This window comes from Schistocerca piceifrons, chromosome 3 (genome assembly GCF_021461385.2).
Source record: "Schistocerca piceifrons isolate TAMUIC-IGC-003096 chromosome 3, iqSchPice1.1, whole genome shotgun sequence".
NCBI lineage: Eukaryota > Metazoa > Arthropoda > Insecta > Orthoptera > Acrididae > Schistocerca > Schistocerca piceifrons.
In genome coordinates, this window is record NC_060140.1 from 751,685,121 (window position 1) to 751,698,788 (window position 13,668).

General features: G+C 44.3%; 1 pseudogene; it reads left to right on the plus strand.

Moving 5' to 3' along the window:
* The first annotated feature begins 1,464 nt into the window (after window positions 1–1,464).
* LOC124790848 lies at window positions 1,465–1,582 on the plus strand (annotated as a pseudogene).
* The last annotated feature ends 12,086 nt before the right edge of the window (window positions 1,583–13,668 follow it).

Genomic DNA, 13,668 nt, shown 5'->3' on the forward strand with positions numbered 1-13,668 from the left:
TTCAAACAAACCCATTTCAAGGCATGGTGCGTCGTGGGGTCCTTCACTGACGAACAAACACTGTCCCTATTCTCGAGCGCTAGTCGCTTAATGCCATTCACGTTCTGAACTGCATTGAGTATGGCCCTCCCTCACCTTTCAGATTCTGACCAATTCGAGCACCAATACTGCAGGACGAGAAACTGAATTCTAAACGCCGGCCGTGGTGGCCGAGTGGTTCTAGTTGCTACAGTCTGGAACCGCGTGACCGCTACGGTCTCAGGTTCGAATCCTGCCTCGGGCATGGATGTGTGTGATGTCCTTAGGTTAGTTAGGTTTAATTAGTTCTAAGTTCTAGGCGACTGACGACCTCAGCAGTTAAGTCCCATAGTGCTCAGAGCCATTTGAACCCATCCAATTCTAAACAGCTCACGATCCTGCCGCTGGAGAATTCCGTTTCTCCTTTATACGCCGGCATTCTAGAATAATGTTACAAAGAAGAAGAATTCAAATGCTACCTCTGAATTAGTAACTCGCTATTTAAAGTTTCCTTATGCATACAACGTAGATGGCGTCACTTATTCCAGCTACATGCGGTTGCGTTGAAATGCTGACCGCCACTATATGTAACATTTTATTGCAAGCTACATTATTGTGTTGCAGTGTTAACGACTAGTAGTGTACGTCTCGTAGAAGTCACGACGACGAATAACTAAAAACAAGTCGAAGTCATAAGAAGGGTGTAGCGTCACTTCCGTACCAAAATCGCGCATAACATGGGTATGGACTAAAAATCATGTGTACATAAAGTATACTCGAACGTTTTCTACGAGATTAACGAGAAATGGTGTAGAAAAAAGAGAAAAAAGGTGTTAATGTTGATACCAATGTGAAGGGACATTTTATTTTTCCAAGGAGAGGCAACATTTTGCGGACAGTGGATACCAGCTCAAATGACAATAAAAGTTAGCTTTCGTGTTGCTCATTTGTTTTTACTTCATTTCTGTCTTTGGCATTGTTTTCAGCTGATCTATGGGCGTTACGTAAAAAAACGGTCCATAGAGGGATTAATTTAAAATATATGCATTGAATGTTTCATTTGTTATTACTTCAGCACTACCGTAGAAACCCTCCATGTCAAGTATCTAAGTAAATTCGAATAGAACATATTAATTTTGCCTATTTTATAACTAACAACGCTGGTAGAGTGTCTTGGAAGTGCAAAAATACTACGCAATTAGGTGCAAGCTCCTTTTTCCGGTAAATAACGTACCGAATTCTTACTCCCTGTTAGTACTAGTGAATAATTTTGATTTCAATTGATAATTTACAGATTTTCAATAAGAGATAACTTAAAATTTCACTTTCGATTACGGCTATGTCCGAATAATGAGTTTGACCTATAGTGCGTCATAAGCAACTAAAAAGCAATGTATTAGGGATTATTTATCAGAATTAGATTTTCAGTAGGCTTTAGCTCCGTTTGCCAACGGCCTTTCCGCAGTGGTAATACCGGTTCCCGTCAGATCACCGAAGTTAAGCGCTGTCGGGCTGGGCTAGCACTCGGATGGGTGACCATCTGGTCTACCGTACGCTGTTGGCAAGCGGGACGCACTCAGCCCTTGTGAGGCAAATTGAGGAGCTACTTGATTGAGAAGTAGCGGCTCCGGTCTCGGAAACTGACATACGGCCGCGAGAGCGGTGTCGTGACCACATGCCCCTCTATATCTGCATCCAGTGACGCCTGTGGGCTCAGGATGACATGGCGGCCGGACGGTAACTTTGGGCCTTCATGTCCTGTTCGGGAGGAGAGTTTTTAGCTCCGTTATTCTTAGTACTGAGATCACATAAAATATATAATTGTTCAGACTACAAATCGAAGTAGGTAGTTTCATAGGCCCTTTGCTGTCCCTTACCTATATAAACGATTCGGGAGACAATCTGAGCAGCCGTATTCGGTTGTTTGTAGATGACGCTGTCATTCATCGACTAATAAAGTCATCAGAAGATCAAAACAAACTGCAAAACAATTTAGAAAAAATACCCGAATGGTGTGAAAAGTGGCAGTTGACAGTAAATAACGAAATAATTGAGGTCATCCACATGAGTGCTAAAAGGAACTCGTTAAACTTCGGTTACACGATAAATCACTCTAATCTAAAAGCCGTAAATTCAACTAAATACCTAGGTATTACAATTACAAACAACTTAAATTGGAAAGAACACATAGAAAATGTTGTGGGGAAGGCTAACCAAAGGCTACGTTTTATTGGCAGGACACTTAGAAAATGTAACAGACCTACTAAGGCGACTGCCTACACTACGCTTGTCCGACCTCTTTTAGAATACTACTGCGCGGTGTGGGATCCTTACCAGGTAGGACTGACGGAGTACATCGAAAAAGTTCAAAGAAAGGCAGCACATTTTGTACTATCGCGAAATATTGGAGAGAGAGTCACAGAAGTGATACAAGATTTGGGCTGGAAATCATTAAAAGAAAGGCGTTTTTCGTTGCGACGGAATATTCTCACGAAATTCCAATCACTAACTTTCTCCTCCGAATGTGAAAATATTTTGTTGACACCGACCTACATAGGGCGGAACGATCACCACGATAAAGTAAGGGAAATCAGAGCTCGTACGGAGCCCCCCGTGGTGTAGGGGGCCGGCACGGTAGCTCAGCGTGTTCGGTCAGAGGGTTAACTGCCCTCTGTAATAAAAAAAACTGAGTTAATCGATCAACAACGAACTTAAACGGATGTCTTACGACGTCCGCCCTGAGCAGATGCAACGAACAAACACGAACAAAATGAGATTAAAAAAAAAGGGGTAGCGTCTTTGATTCATAATCAAAACGTCTTCGGTCTCGGGTTCGATCCCCGCCACTGCCTAAATTTTGAAAAAATAATCGGCATTGGCGGCCGAAGACTTCCGGCATAAGAATTCAGCCTCATTCTGCCAACGGCCTTGTCAAAGAGGGCGGAGGAGCGGATAGAGGTTCAGGGCACTCTCTTCTCCTAGGGGTGGGAAATTGCCCCTAAAGGCGGAAGAATCAGCAATGATCAACGACATGAGGATGCAGAAGGCAATGGAAACCATTGCATTAAAGACACGTAACGTGTATCCACAGGACATGTGGCCTGTAATTGAAGAAGTGTCATGATGATCTCTCCATTGGCAAAAGATTCCGGAATAGTCCCCCATTCGGATCTCCGGGAGGGGACTGCCAAGGGGGAGGTTACCATGAGAAAAAGATTGAATAATCAACGAAAGGATAACGTTCTACGAGTCGGGGCGTGGAATGTCAGAAGCTTGAACGCGGTAGGGAAACTAGAAAATCTGAAAAGGGAAATGCAAAGGCTCAATCTAGATATAGTAGGGGTCAGTGAAGTGAAGTGGAAGGAAGACAAGGATTTCTGGTCAGATGAGTATCGGTTAATATCAACAGCAGCAGAAAATGGTATAACAGGTGTAGGATTCGTTATGAATAGGAAGGTAGGGCAGAGGGTGTGTTACTGTGAACAGTTCAGTGACCGGGTTTTTCTAATCAGAATCGACAGCAGACCAACACCGGCAACGATAGTTCAGGTATACATGCCGACGCCGCAAGCTGAAGATCAACAGATAGAGAAAGTGTATGAGGATATTGAAAGGGTAATGCAGTATGTAAAGGGGGACGAAAACCTAATAGTCATGGGCGACTGGACTGCAGTTGTAGGGGAAGGAATAGAAGAAAAGGTTACAGGAGAATATGGGCTTGGGACGAGGAATGAAAGAGGAGAAAGACTAATTGAGTTCTGTAACAAGTTTCAGCTAGTAATAGCGAATACCCTGTTCAAGAATCACAAGAGGAGAAGGTATACTTGGAAAAGGCCGGGAGATACGGAAAGATTTCAATTATATTACATCATGGTCAGACAGAGATTCCAAAATCAGATACTGGATTGTAGGGCGTACCCAGGAGCAGATATAGACTCAGATCACAATATAGTAGTGATGAAGAGTAGGCTGAAGCTCAAGACATTAGTCAGGAAGAATCAATACGCAAAGAAGTTGGATACGGAAGTACTAAGGAATGACGAGATACGTTTCAAGTTTTCTAACGCTATAGATACAGCAATAAGGAATAGCGCAGTAGGCAGTACAGTTGAAGAGGAATGGACATCTCTAAAAAGGGCCATCACAGAAGTTGGGAAGGAAAACATAGGTACAAAGAAGGTAGCTGCGAAGAAACCATGGGTAACAAGAAATACTTCAGTTGATTGATGAAAGGAGGAAGTACAAACATGTTCCGGGAAAATCAGGAATACAGAAATACAAGTCGCTGAGGAATGAAATAAATAGGAAGTGCATGGAAGCTAAGACGAAATGGCTACAGGAAAAATGTGAAGACATCGAAAAAGATATGATTGTCGGCAGGACCGACTCAGCATACAGGAAAGTCAAAACAACCTTTGGTGACATTAAAAGCAACGGTGGTAACATTAAGAGTGCAACGGTAATTCCACTGTTAAATGTAGAGGAGAGAGCAGATTGGTGGAAAGAAAACATTGAAAGCCTCTATGAGGGTGAAGATTTGTCTGATGTGATAGAAGAAGAAACAGGAGTCGATTTATAAGAGATAGGGGATCCAGTATTAGAACTGGAATTTAAATGAGCTTTGGAGGACTTACGGTCAAATAAGGCAGAGGGGATAGATAACATTCCATCAGAATTTCTAAAATCATTGGGGGAAGTGACAACAAAACGACTATTCACGTTGGTGTGTAGAATGTATGAGTCTGGTAATATACCATCTGACTTTCGGAAAAGCATCATCCACACAATTCCGAAGACGGCAAGAGCTGACAAGTGCGAGAATTATCGCACAATCAGCTTAACAGCTCATGCATCGAAGCTGCTTACAAGAATAATATATAGAAGAATGGAAAAGAAAATTGAGATTGCGCTAGGTGACGATCAGTTTGGCTTTAGGAAAAGTAAAGGGACGAGAGAGGCAATTCTGACGCTACGGCTAATAATGGAAGCAAGGCTAAAGAAAAATCAAGACACTTTCATAGGATTTGTCAACCTGGAAAAAGAGTTCGACAATATAAAATGGTGCAAGCTGTTCGGAATTCTGAAAAAAGTAGGGGTCAGCTATAGGGAAAGACGGGTCATATACAATATATGCAACAACCAAGAGGGAATAATAAGAGTGGACGATCAAGAACGAAGTGCTCGTATTAAGAAGGGTGAATACAAGGCTGTAGCCTTTCGCCCCTACTCTTCAATCAGTACATCGAGGAAGCAATGATGGAAATAAAAGAAAGGTTCAGGAGTGGAATTGAAATACAAGGTGAGAGGATATCAGTGATACGATTCGCTGATGACATTGCTATCCTGAGTGAAAGTGAAGAAGAATGAAATGATCTGCTGAACAGAATGAACGGTCTAATGAGTACACAGTATGGTTTGAGAGTAAATCGGAGAAAGACGAAGGTAATGAGAAGTAGTAGAAATGAGAACAGCGAGAAACTTAACATCAGGATTGATGGTCACGAAGTCAATGAAGTTAAGGAATTCTGCTACCTAGGCAGTAAAATAACCAATGACGGACGGAGGAAGGAGGATATCAAAAGCAGACTCGCTATGGCAAAAAAGGCATTTCTGGCCAAGATAAGTCTACTAATATCAAATACCGGCCTTAATTTGAGGAAGAAATTTCTGAGGATGTACGTCTGGAGTACAGCATTGTATGGTAGTGAAACATGGACTGTGGGAAAACCGGAACAGAAGAGAATCGAAGCATTTGAGATGTGGTGCTATAGACGAATGTTGAAAATTAGGTGGACTGATAAGGTAAGGAATGAGGAGGTTCTACGCAGAATCGGAGAGGAAAGGAATATGCGGAAAACACTGATAAGGAGAAGGGACAGGATGATGGAACATCTGCTAAGACATGAGGTAATGACTTCCATGGTACCAGAGGGAGCTGTAGAGGGCAAAAACTGTAGAGGAAGACAGAGATTGGAATACGTCAAGCAAATAATTGAGGACGTAGGTTGCAAGTGCTACTCTGAGATGAAGAGGTTAGCACAGGAAAGGAGTTCGTGGCGGGCCGCATCAAACCAGTCAGTAGACTGATGACTGATGACCAAAAAAAAAAAAAAAAAAAAAAACAAAAAAAAACGAAAAGATATAGGTGTTCCTTCTTTGCGCGCAATACGAGATTTGAATAATAGAGAATTGTTAAGGTGGTTTGATGAACGTTCTGCCAGGCACTCAAATGGGATTTGCAGAGTATCCATGTAGATGTAGATAGAAGGACGCTGTGAGTGTTCACTATTGTTGTTCTCGCCTTGCTCCATATGTGGATGGAGAAGAGAAGGCGAGAGTACTATAGTGGTGCCCGCAGCAGCCTTTAATATGCTTGGTTGAGGAGGTTACACGTAGATATTGGGATAAAGAGTGCAAAAGATTCAACTCTGAGATGTGCTGCAAATAATATTATTATTCTAATGGAGAGCGTAGTACTTGACGTTCACAATCGATTTCATAATCGCATGAGACGTACCACGGCCTTCGCCCAGAGTGTTGTTGCCGTTCTTAAGGACACATACGTCTCGTTGTCGACTTCGACAGCGAACGGCTGCCTCTTTCGCACCATCGATTGGCTCTGTCGAAAGCCAGTGTGCGATAATAACAAATTCGCACCCGTCAGGGAAACTGGCGTAATGATGTATGGTCCCTAATAGGCGATCGAGAATTAAGCGGCGTGCGCAGGCGCAACCTGTTATTACGGCGCGGGGAACGGTCGACGTATCGCCGTCGATCGCACGCGGAGGCGGCGGCGGCTGGTCGGCAGGGGGCGCCCGTGGCGAGGGGAGCCTCGGAATGAAATGTCAGCTGAGCGCCGGGCGCCGAGCGTGCGTCCCTGCGGCCTTGGCGCCGCCTCTCAGCTTGACGCCAACATCCGCGCGTCTGACGCCGGGCGGGCGGCATCTGACGCTGATGTGCTGCACCCGCGCCAGGCGGCTCTCGAAACCGCTTCCCATTACAACCTCACTGGCCATGGATTTCCGCACTTGCTGCAGAACAGATTACTGGGATTCGACTGGAGCCGGGCAGGAAGACGTGAGGTGACACACATTTCGGTAGACTACAAACGCCACCATGCAGCGACGCTATAGGAGTGTGTTCCTGAGGTTACGAGTCATGTGGATTTCAACAGCCACGTTACGTACACTGGAGTTACATAAGACTAATATCGTGTCGGAAGTCCTTATGGCTGGCTTATAGTAGCAGCTCGAAGTGGCATGGACTCAACAGTCTCCCGATCATGTCCCCAAAATGTTTGTGGGATTCAGGTAGGGCTGTCTGGGTGGCCAAATGATTCACTCGAAACATCTGGAATGCCCTTCAAACCAATCGCGAATAACTGTGCCCGGTGACATGGCGTATCGTCACCCATCAAATTCCATCCTTGTTCGGGAACATGAAACCCACGGATGGCTGTAAATGGTATCCAAGGACAGGACAAGGACAAACTGTTGAATAATCAAAAGCTAAACTCGATGGTCAAATGCGAACCACCGAGGAAAATAAATCCACTGGTAATACTGTATGATGTACCAACGGTTATGACTAACGAAGATCTTTGCGAAACAATAAGAGAACAAAACTTTGAGGGAATGAACGAGGAAGAATTCAAAAATTGTTTCAAGTTCAAATTTGAGACGGGGCCACGGGGTCATGATGTTGTCTATCACGTCGCCGAAGTAACTGCGCCCATGTGGAAAAACAGTACAACAATGGGCAGATTATATGTCGGCTTTCATGCCATAAATACAAGGGATTATGTCGTGGTACCTCGTTGCCACAATTGTGGTGACTTGGACCACATTCTGAGGCTGTGCACCAGGGAATCGACATGCAGCAAGTGTGGTGAGAATGGTCATAATCACAAAGATTGTAAGGCAGCAGCAATTTGCATACCCTGTAGAAATCGAGGTAAAAAATCTTGCGGAGCCACAGGACGTAACTGCCCGACATACCGAATGCTCGAACAGAGATTAATCTCTAGAATCGACTATGGTTGAGCCCGGCATATCGAACAGGATGCCAAAGCGAAAGTCCCCGAGCAAAAGGAGGAGGGACGCTATGAGGGCAAATAGATTCAAGGAATTTTTGAGGTCGCTTTCGGGCGAGTTTACGAGTGCCCCTCTTCAATGATGTTGCGACTACATTTCGAGACAGACTTCCAAACCACGACACGTATCATCTGCTTAGACGTGAGGACACTTTCCAAATGCTAAATACATTACTCAACGAGGTATCACGGAAAGTTTTAACAGAGTACTTGAGGGACATGAACTGAATAACTAAGGCAAGCCCTATTCCCATACCGCCTGTGCGTGAACTGGCCGACTTTCCATCATAGCAGGAATCCGCCACGTGCAGGATTAGGGGGAGTGGGGGTCAATGCTACCGATAACGACATGCACCGGAAATGACGTAGGATAAGTTAGTTTGTAAGACTTAGTTTAGGGAACTGCAGCGAATCAACATCGTCGCCAGTCCCAGGGGCACGCTCTTCGGGTTTAGCTCGATGAGCAAGGCTATCAAAAGTAGGTTTATATCTCTCACTGGCACACATGTGACGCTGCAGGCGATAGGAATTAGTTATAAGAAATAGATATAAGCCATAGGTACTAGACAACATTGTATGTAACACTAACTGTAGCTCACCTGTATCTCGCCTGAAAATTGTAACTAGCTCCAATATAAGTACCAGTTGTATAATTATTATGACCCACTAATGAGATAAGGAAGTGGGTTAATACTGTATAATTATTATGGTTTGCAATAAATATTAAAAAAATGATATCCAACTAGCCGAACTTAACCGTACCTGCGAATGATGGGTTCAGTTGATCAGAGGACCCATTCCATGTAAACACTGCCCATATCATTATGGATCAGCACCACCTTGTTGACAGCCCTGGTCCGTTGCTTCGTGGGCTCAGATCTTCAAACGAGTCATAAGTGACTGTGGCCCGATGACATGGTGCATTGTCATCCATACCTTTGTTGTGGAACAAGAAGTCCATGAAGAGTTGCAAATGGTCTCCAATTAGCCAGACATAATCATTTCTAGGCAATGATCAGTTCAGCTGGAGCAGAGGACTCAGTCCATTCCACCACGAACTTGCACAGTGCCTTCTTGACAACTTGTGTCCATGGCTTCGTGGCGTCTGTGCCATTCTCGAACTCAACCATCAGTTCCTACCAACTCATCTGACAAAGCCACAGTTTTCCGGTCGTTTAGTGTCCAACCGATATGGTCACAAGCCCAGGAAAGACGCTGCAGGTGATGTGCTGTTAGCAGAGTAACTGGCGTCGCTCGTCTGCTGCCATCAGTACCCGATCGCATTGCTACCAGCGCCGCCCCCGCCATTCGGCCCACACACTATTCCTTCGTCTCTTTCGTCAGTCGACTCGACTCTTCAGTACAAGCAAACGAGCATAAATGCCCTTAATGGTCGTGATTCTATTATGCCAGCGTTGTCTGTTCGTCATAGATCTGACTATCCTACTTTGCACATGTTGTACAAAATATTTACCTGCGTCTAGTGCTACAGTGGCAAGAAGTTTTTCAACGCTGCGGCGTATAAAGACATGGCTCAGATCGACCTTGAAGGAGGATCGGCTTAATGGCTTAGGTCTGTTGAACACTCACCCTGGCATTGATTGTCCTATTGACCATGAAATTAACCAATTTGCAAGGAAGAATAGGCGCATAGAATCCATCATTTAAGGAAGAGAACCACAATTGTAACTTTTTTATATCATAAGATGGCATTGTCTTGTATATGTGTATAATCAGTTTAAATAAAACTTTCTTAAGCTTTGCATGTGACTTGATCTTTTTTTTATACATAACGGCAAAAGTAAAGATAGCTCAAGATATCTTTAGCGTCCCCTTCTTGACGTTCTTCTGTCTCCGCCACTGGCTGCCACAGCCCATTAACGCCAAATTTCGCCGCGCTGTTCCTACAGATGCGTTTGTCGTACGACCCACAGTTATTTCTTCGGTTATTTCGAAATTTCTTTATTTAAATTTTTTGTACTTGAAAATGAAACTTCTTAATTTAATTCTGAAACTGCTGATTGAAACTGAACGTACTGAGCCTTTGCTGTTTTATCATTTCAACACTGGCCTACAGAATTTGCCCTGATAAACAGAACTCAAACTTCTCCTATTCATTAATTACCCACAATATTCAAGGATAATGCGATGTGACTGCTTTAAAATTAACTCAAAAGAATGGCCCTGAATTAGTAGAAATCCTAACAATAATGTATACAGTTCATAAGTCACTTACCTCACAAAAATCATCATTACACGAACTACAGCGATGCCGCAAGCACCAATACTGCCAGCTAAAAACAAGATTCTAATCTATTGAAGGCTCTAGCTGCTGACAGGCATGTGGTTAGCAAAGGAAAGGTTTTGTCGCAAAGCAAACAATGTATTTTTACCTTAATAATGTGACATCCAGTTCAAAAAATTATATAAACATGAGTAATATTCAATCTCCAAGTCGAACACCGAGCGAGGTGGCGCAGTGGTTAGACACTGGACTCGCATTCGGGAGGACGACGGTTCAATCCCGCGTCCGGCCATCCTGATTTAGGTTTTCCGTGATTTCCCTAAATCGCTCCAGGCGAATGCCGGGATGGTTCCTTTCAAAGGGCACAACCGACTGCTTTCCCCGTTCTTCCCTAGTCGGTTGAGACCGATGACCTCGCTGTCTGGTCTCCTTCCCCAACCCCCCCCCCCCCCCTCCCAAGTCGAACACGTCCACATCGTCCGCTTTCGCTAACACTTCAAACATCTAACCTCCATCAATGCTAACTACTCACTTCCGATCTCCATCACTACTGGCTGTTCACCTCCAACTTCCATCACTGCTGGCGATTCACCTCCAACAGCTATCACCGCAGACTGTTAACTTGCAACTGCCAGTCCGACCAGCCACAGAGTCTCTTACAGAGAGCGCACAGCGCTGTCAGAGTTGTTAAGGCAGAGCGCTACACAGCGCTGCCAACATACAAACACATAAAGAGCCTACTTACAATTTCACGTAGTGTTGCTTCTCTGTTAGCACTTACACTCCACGCAAACGGCGCTGCTGTCGGTCGTCCAAGGAAGCCGTCCCACTGCGTTCGTTATCCACTGTGAGAAGTCATGCCAGATATATTCTCGGCACTCTCTTTACACTGTGGATCTCGGAATACTGAATTCCCTAACAATTTCCGAAATGGAGTGTTCCATGCGTCTAGCTCCCATTCCGCAATGAAAGTCTGTTAATTCCCGTCTCGCGTCCATAATCACGTCGGAAAGTGTTTCACATTGATCACTTCAGTACAATTGACAGCTCTGTCAATGCACTGACCTTTTGTGCCTTGTGTACGCGATACTGCCGGCATCTGTATGTGTGCATATCGCTATTCCATGACTTGTCATCTCAGTGTGCAACACGCAGAACCGGGTTTTGATATTACAAGCAGTCTTTGTGATCTACTATGGCAGTGGCGAGAACGCTGCTACGTATTTCAGAAATGTTACTTACGACTGCTATGCTCGAGATGAGCCAGCTTACAACACTGTCCTTGATTCCACCAATGTGCCACCCTCCCCCCCCCCCCCTTGTCGTTGTATTCTTATGGTAAACACAGCTTGGCCTTTTTCAGGATGCATGTGCCTTTTTGTTGTGAATAAATTTTACCTATATTGCTTATAAACATATATTTTTTGCTGACTGAAACTGTTAGTCGCTGACTATTTTAAGTAATGTAGGTGTATTCTGTGTAAATCTGTGGCTTTCGGTTTGCAGGTATGGATCACAGGTGTTTTCCATATATATTTATATACATATGCTTTCAAAAAGCATGAACCCAGTAGTTTACCGCTACACTGCTGATGTCTGTACAAACACTGTAAATATTTGCATTTGTTTTGCTGAAATGTAAGACGATGTTGTGTCAACGGGTGAGGCTAATCGCCTCCTGACAGGCTCCTTGTTGCCATCAGTTTACTCACCCTCATTTCTTGCTTTTAATCGTAGAATTTTTTGAAATGTTTCTAGGTTGTTCGATAGATGTTCTGCTTAATTTGGATCGTATATACAGCGCTCCAAAACTGTATTGCTGTCGCAACTGAGTGGTACTAGCATTTCCTGCATTTCAATATCGAATTGTTTTTAAACTTTAATTGTAGTTTAACGTCATCTCTGTAGGTATTACACAAAAACGAAAATGTATTATTTCTCCACGTTACTGTGTAATGTACTGCTCCCATATAGTGGTACCCCGTAAAAACATACAATCCGTTTGGCCAATCCACGGAGTGTTCAAAAAAAATGTTCAAATGTGTGTGAAATCTTATGGGACTAAACCGCTAAGGTCATCAGTCCCTAAGCTTACACACTACTTAACCTAAATTATCCTGAGGACAAACACACACACCCATGCCCGAGGGAGGACTCGAACCTCCGCCGGGACCAGCCGCATTCCACGCAGTGTGCCGTCAGCAATTCAGACACAGCAAACAATACCCTCTGAACAAAATGTATTTTCTCAGCAAATATTGTCACTGTTTACCACAGGTATGGTTTCATTGTAATACGATATGCGACGTTACACTGGAGCATCTTCTTCAGCGAGGTACGTGCACCTTGGCATGTTCTGTTTATAATCGCGACGTTGGATTTTCCATAATTCAAAAATGGTTCAAATGGCTCTGAGCACTATGGGACTTAACTTCTGTGGTCATCAGTCCCCTAGAACTTAGAACTACTTAAACCTAACTAACCTAAGGACATCACACACATCCATGCCCGAAGCAGGATTCGAACCTGCGACCGTAGCGGTCACGCGGTTCCAGACTGAAGCGCCTTTAACCGCACGGCCACACCGGCCGGCTTTCCATAATTGTTTTTACCTAGCCAACGGCCTTGTCGCAGTGGTAACACTGGTTCCCGTCAGATCACCGAAGTTAAGCGCTGTCTGGCTGGTCCAACACTTGGATGGGTAACCATCCGGTCTATCGAGCGCTGTTGGCAAGCGGGATGCACTCAGCCCTTGTGAAGCAAACTGAAGAGCTACTTGACTGAGAAGTAGCGGATCCGGTCTCGTAAACTGACATACGGCCGGGAGAGCAGTGTGCTGACCACATGCCCCTTCATATCCGCATCCAATGACGACTGTGAGCTGAGAATGACACGGCGGCCGGTCGGTACCGTTGGGCCTTCCCGGATTCTGTTCGGATGGAGAGTGTTTACTTATATTACAGATGCTCCCAAACATATGACTAGATGACAGTGCAACACACTAAGTATAACAATGCAGACGGCAATTTAAAATGGCGAAGCTAGTTGTCTACACACATGTTTATTGCGATCTGGGCAAATAAAAGTTCTAAGAATTCCCAGCATATTGCAGCCCCATCAGCAGCTGTGATAGACTAATATATTCAAGAGTCCGACTCAGTTGCGCAAATTTTCAGGTCTTTACCAGGTTTCCGCTAAATTAATCTACCCTTCTTCAGAAGCTTAAAATTACTATAACATGCCAGAGCAAGGCAGCATCAACATTAAAATTAAAACCTACAGCTGAGTGCCAACGTAGCTGCCGCTGCCAACC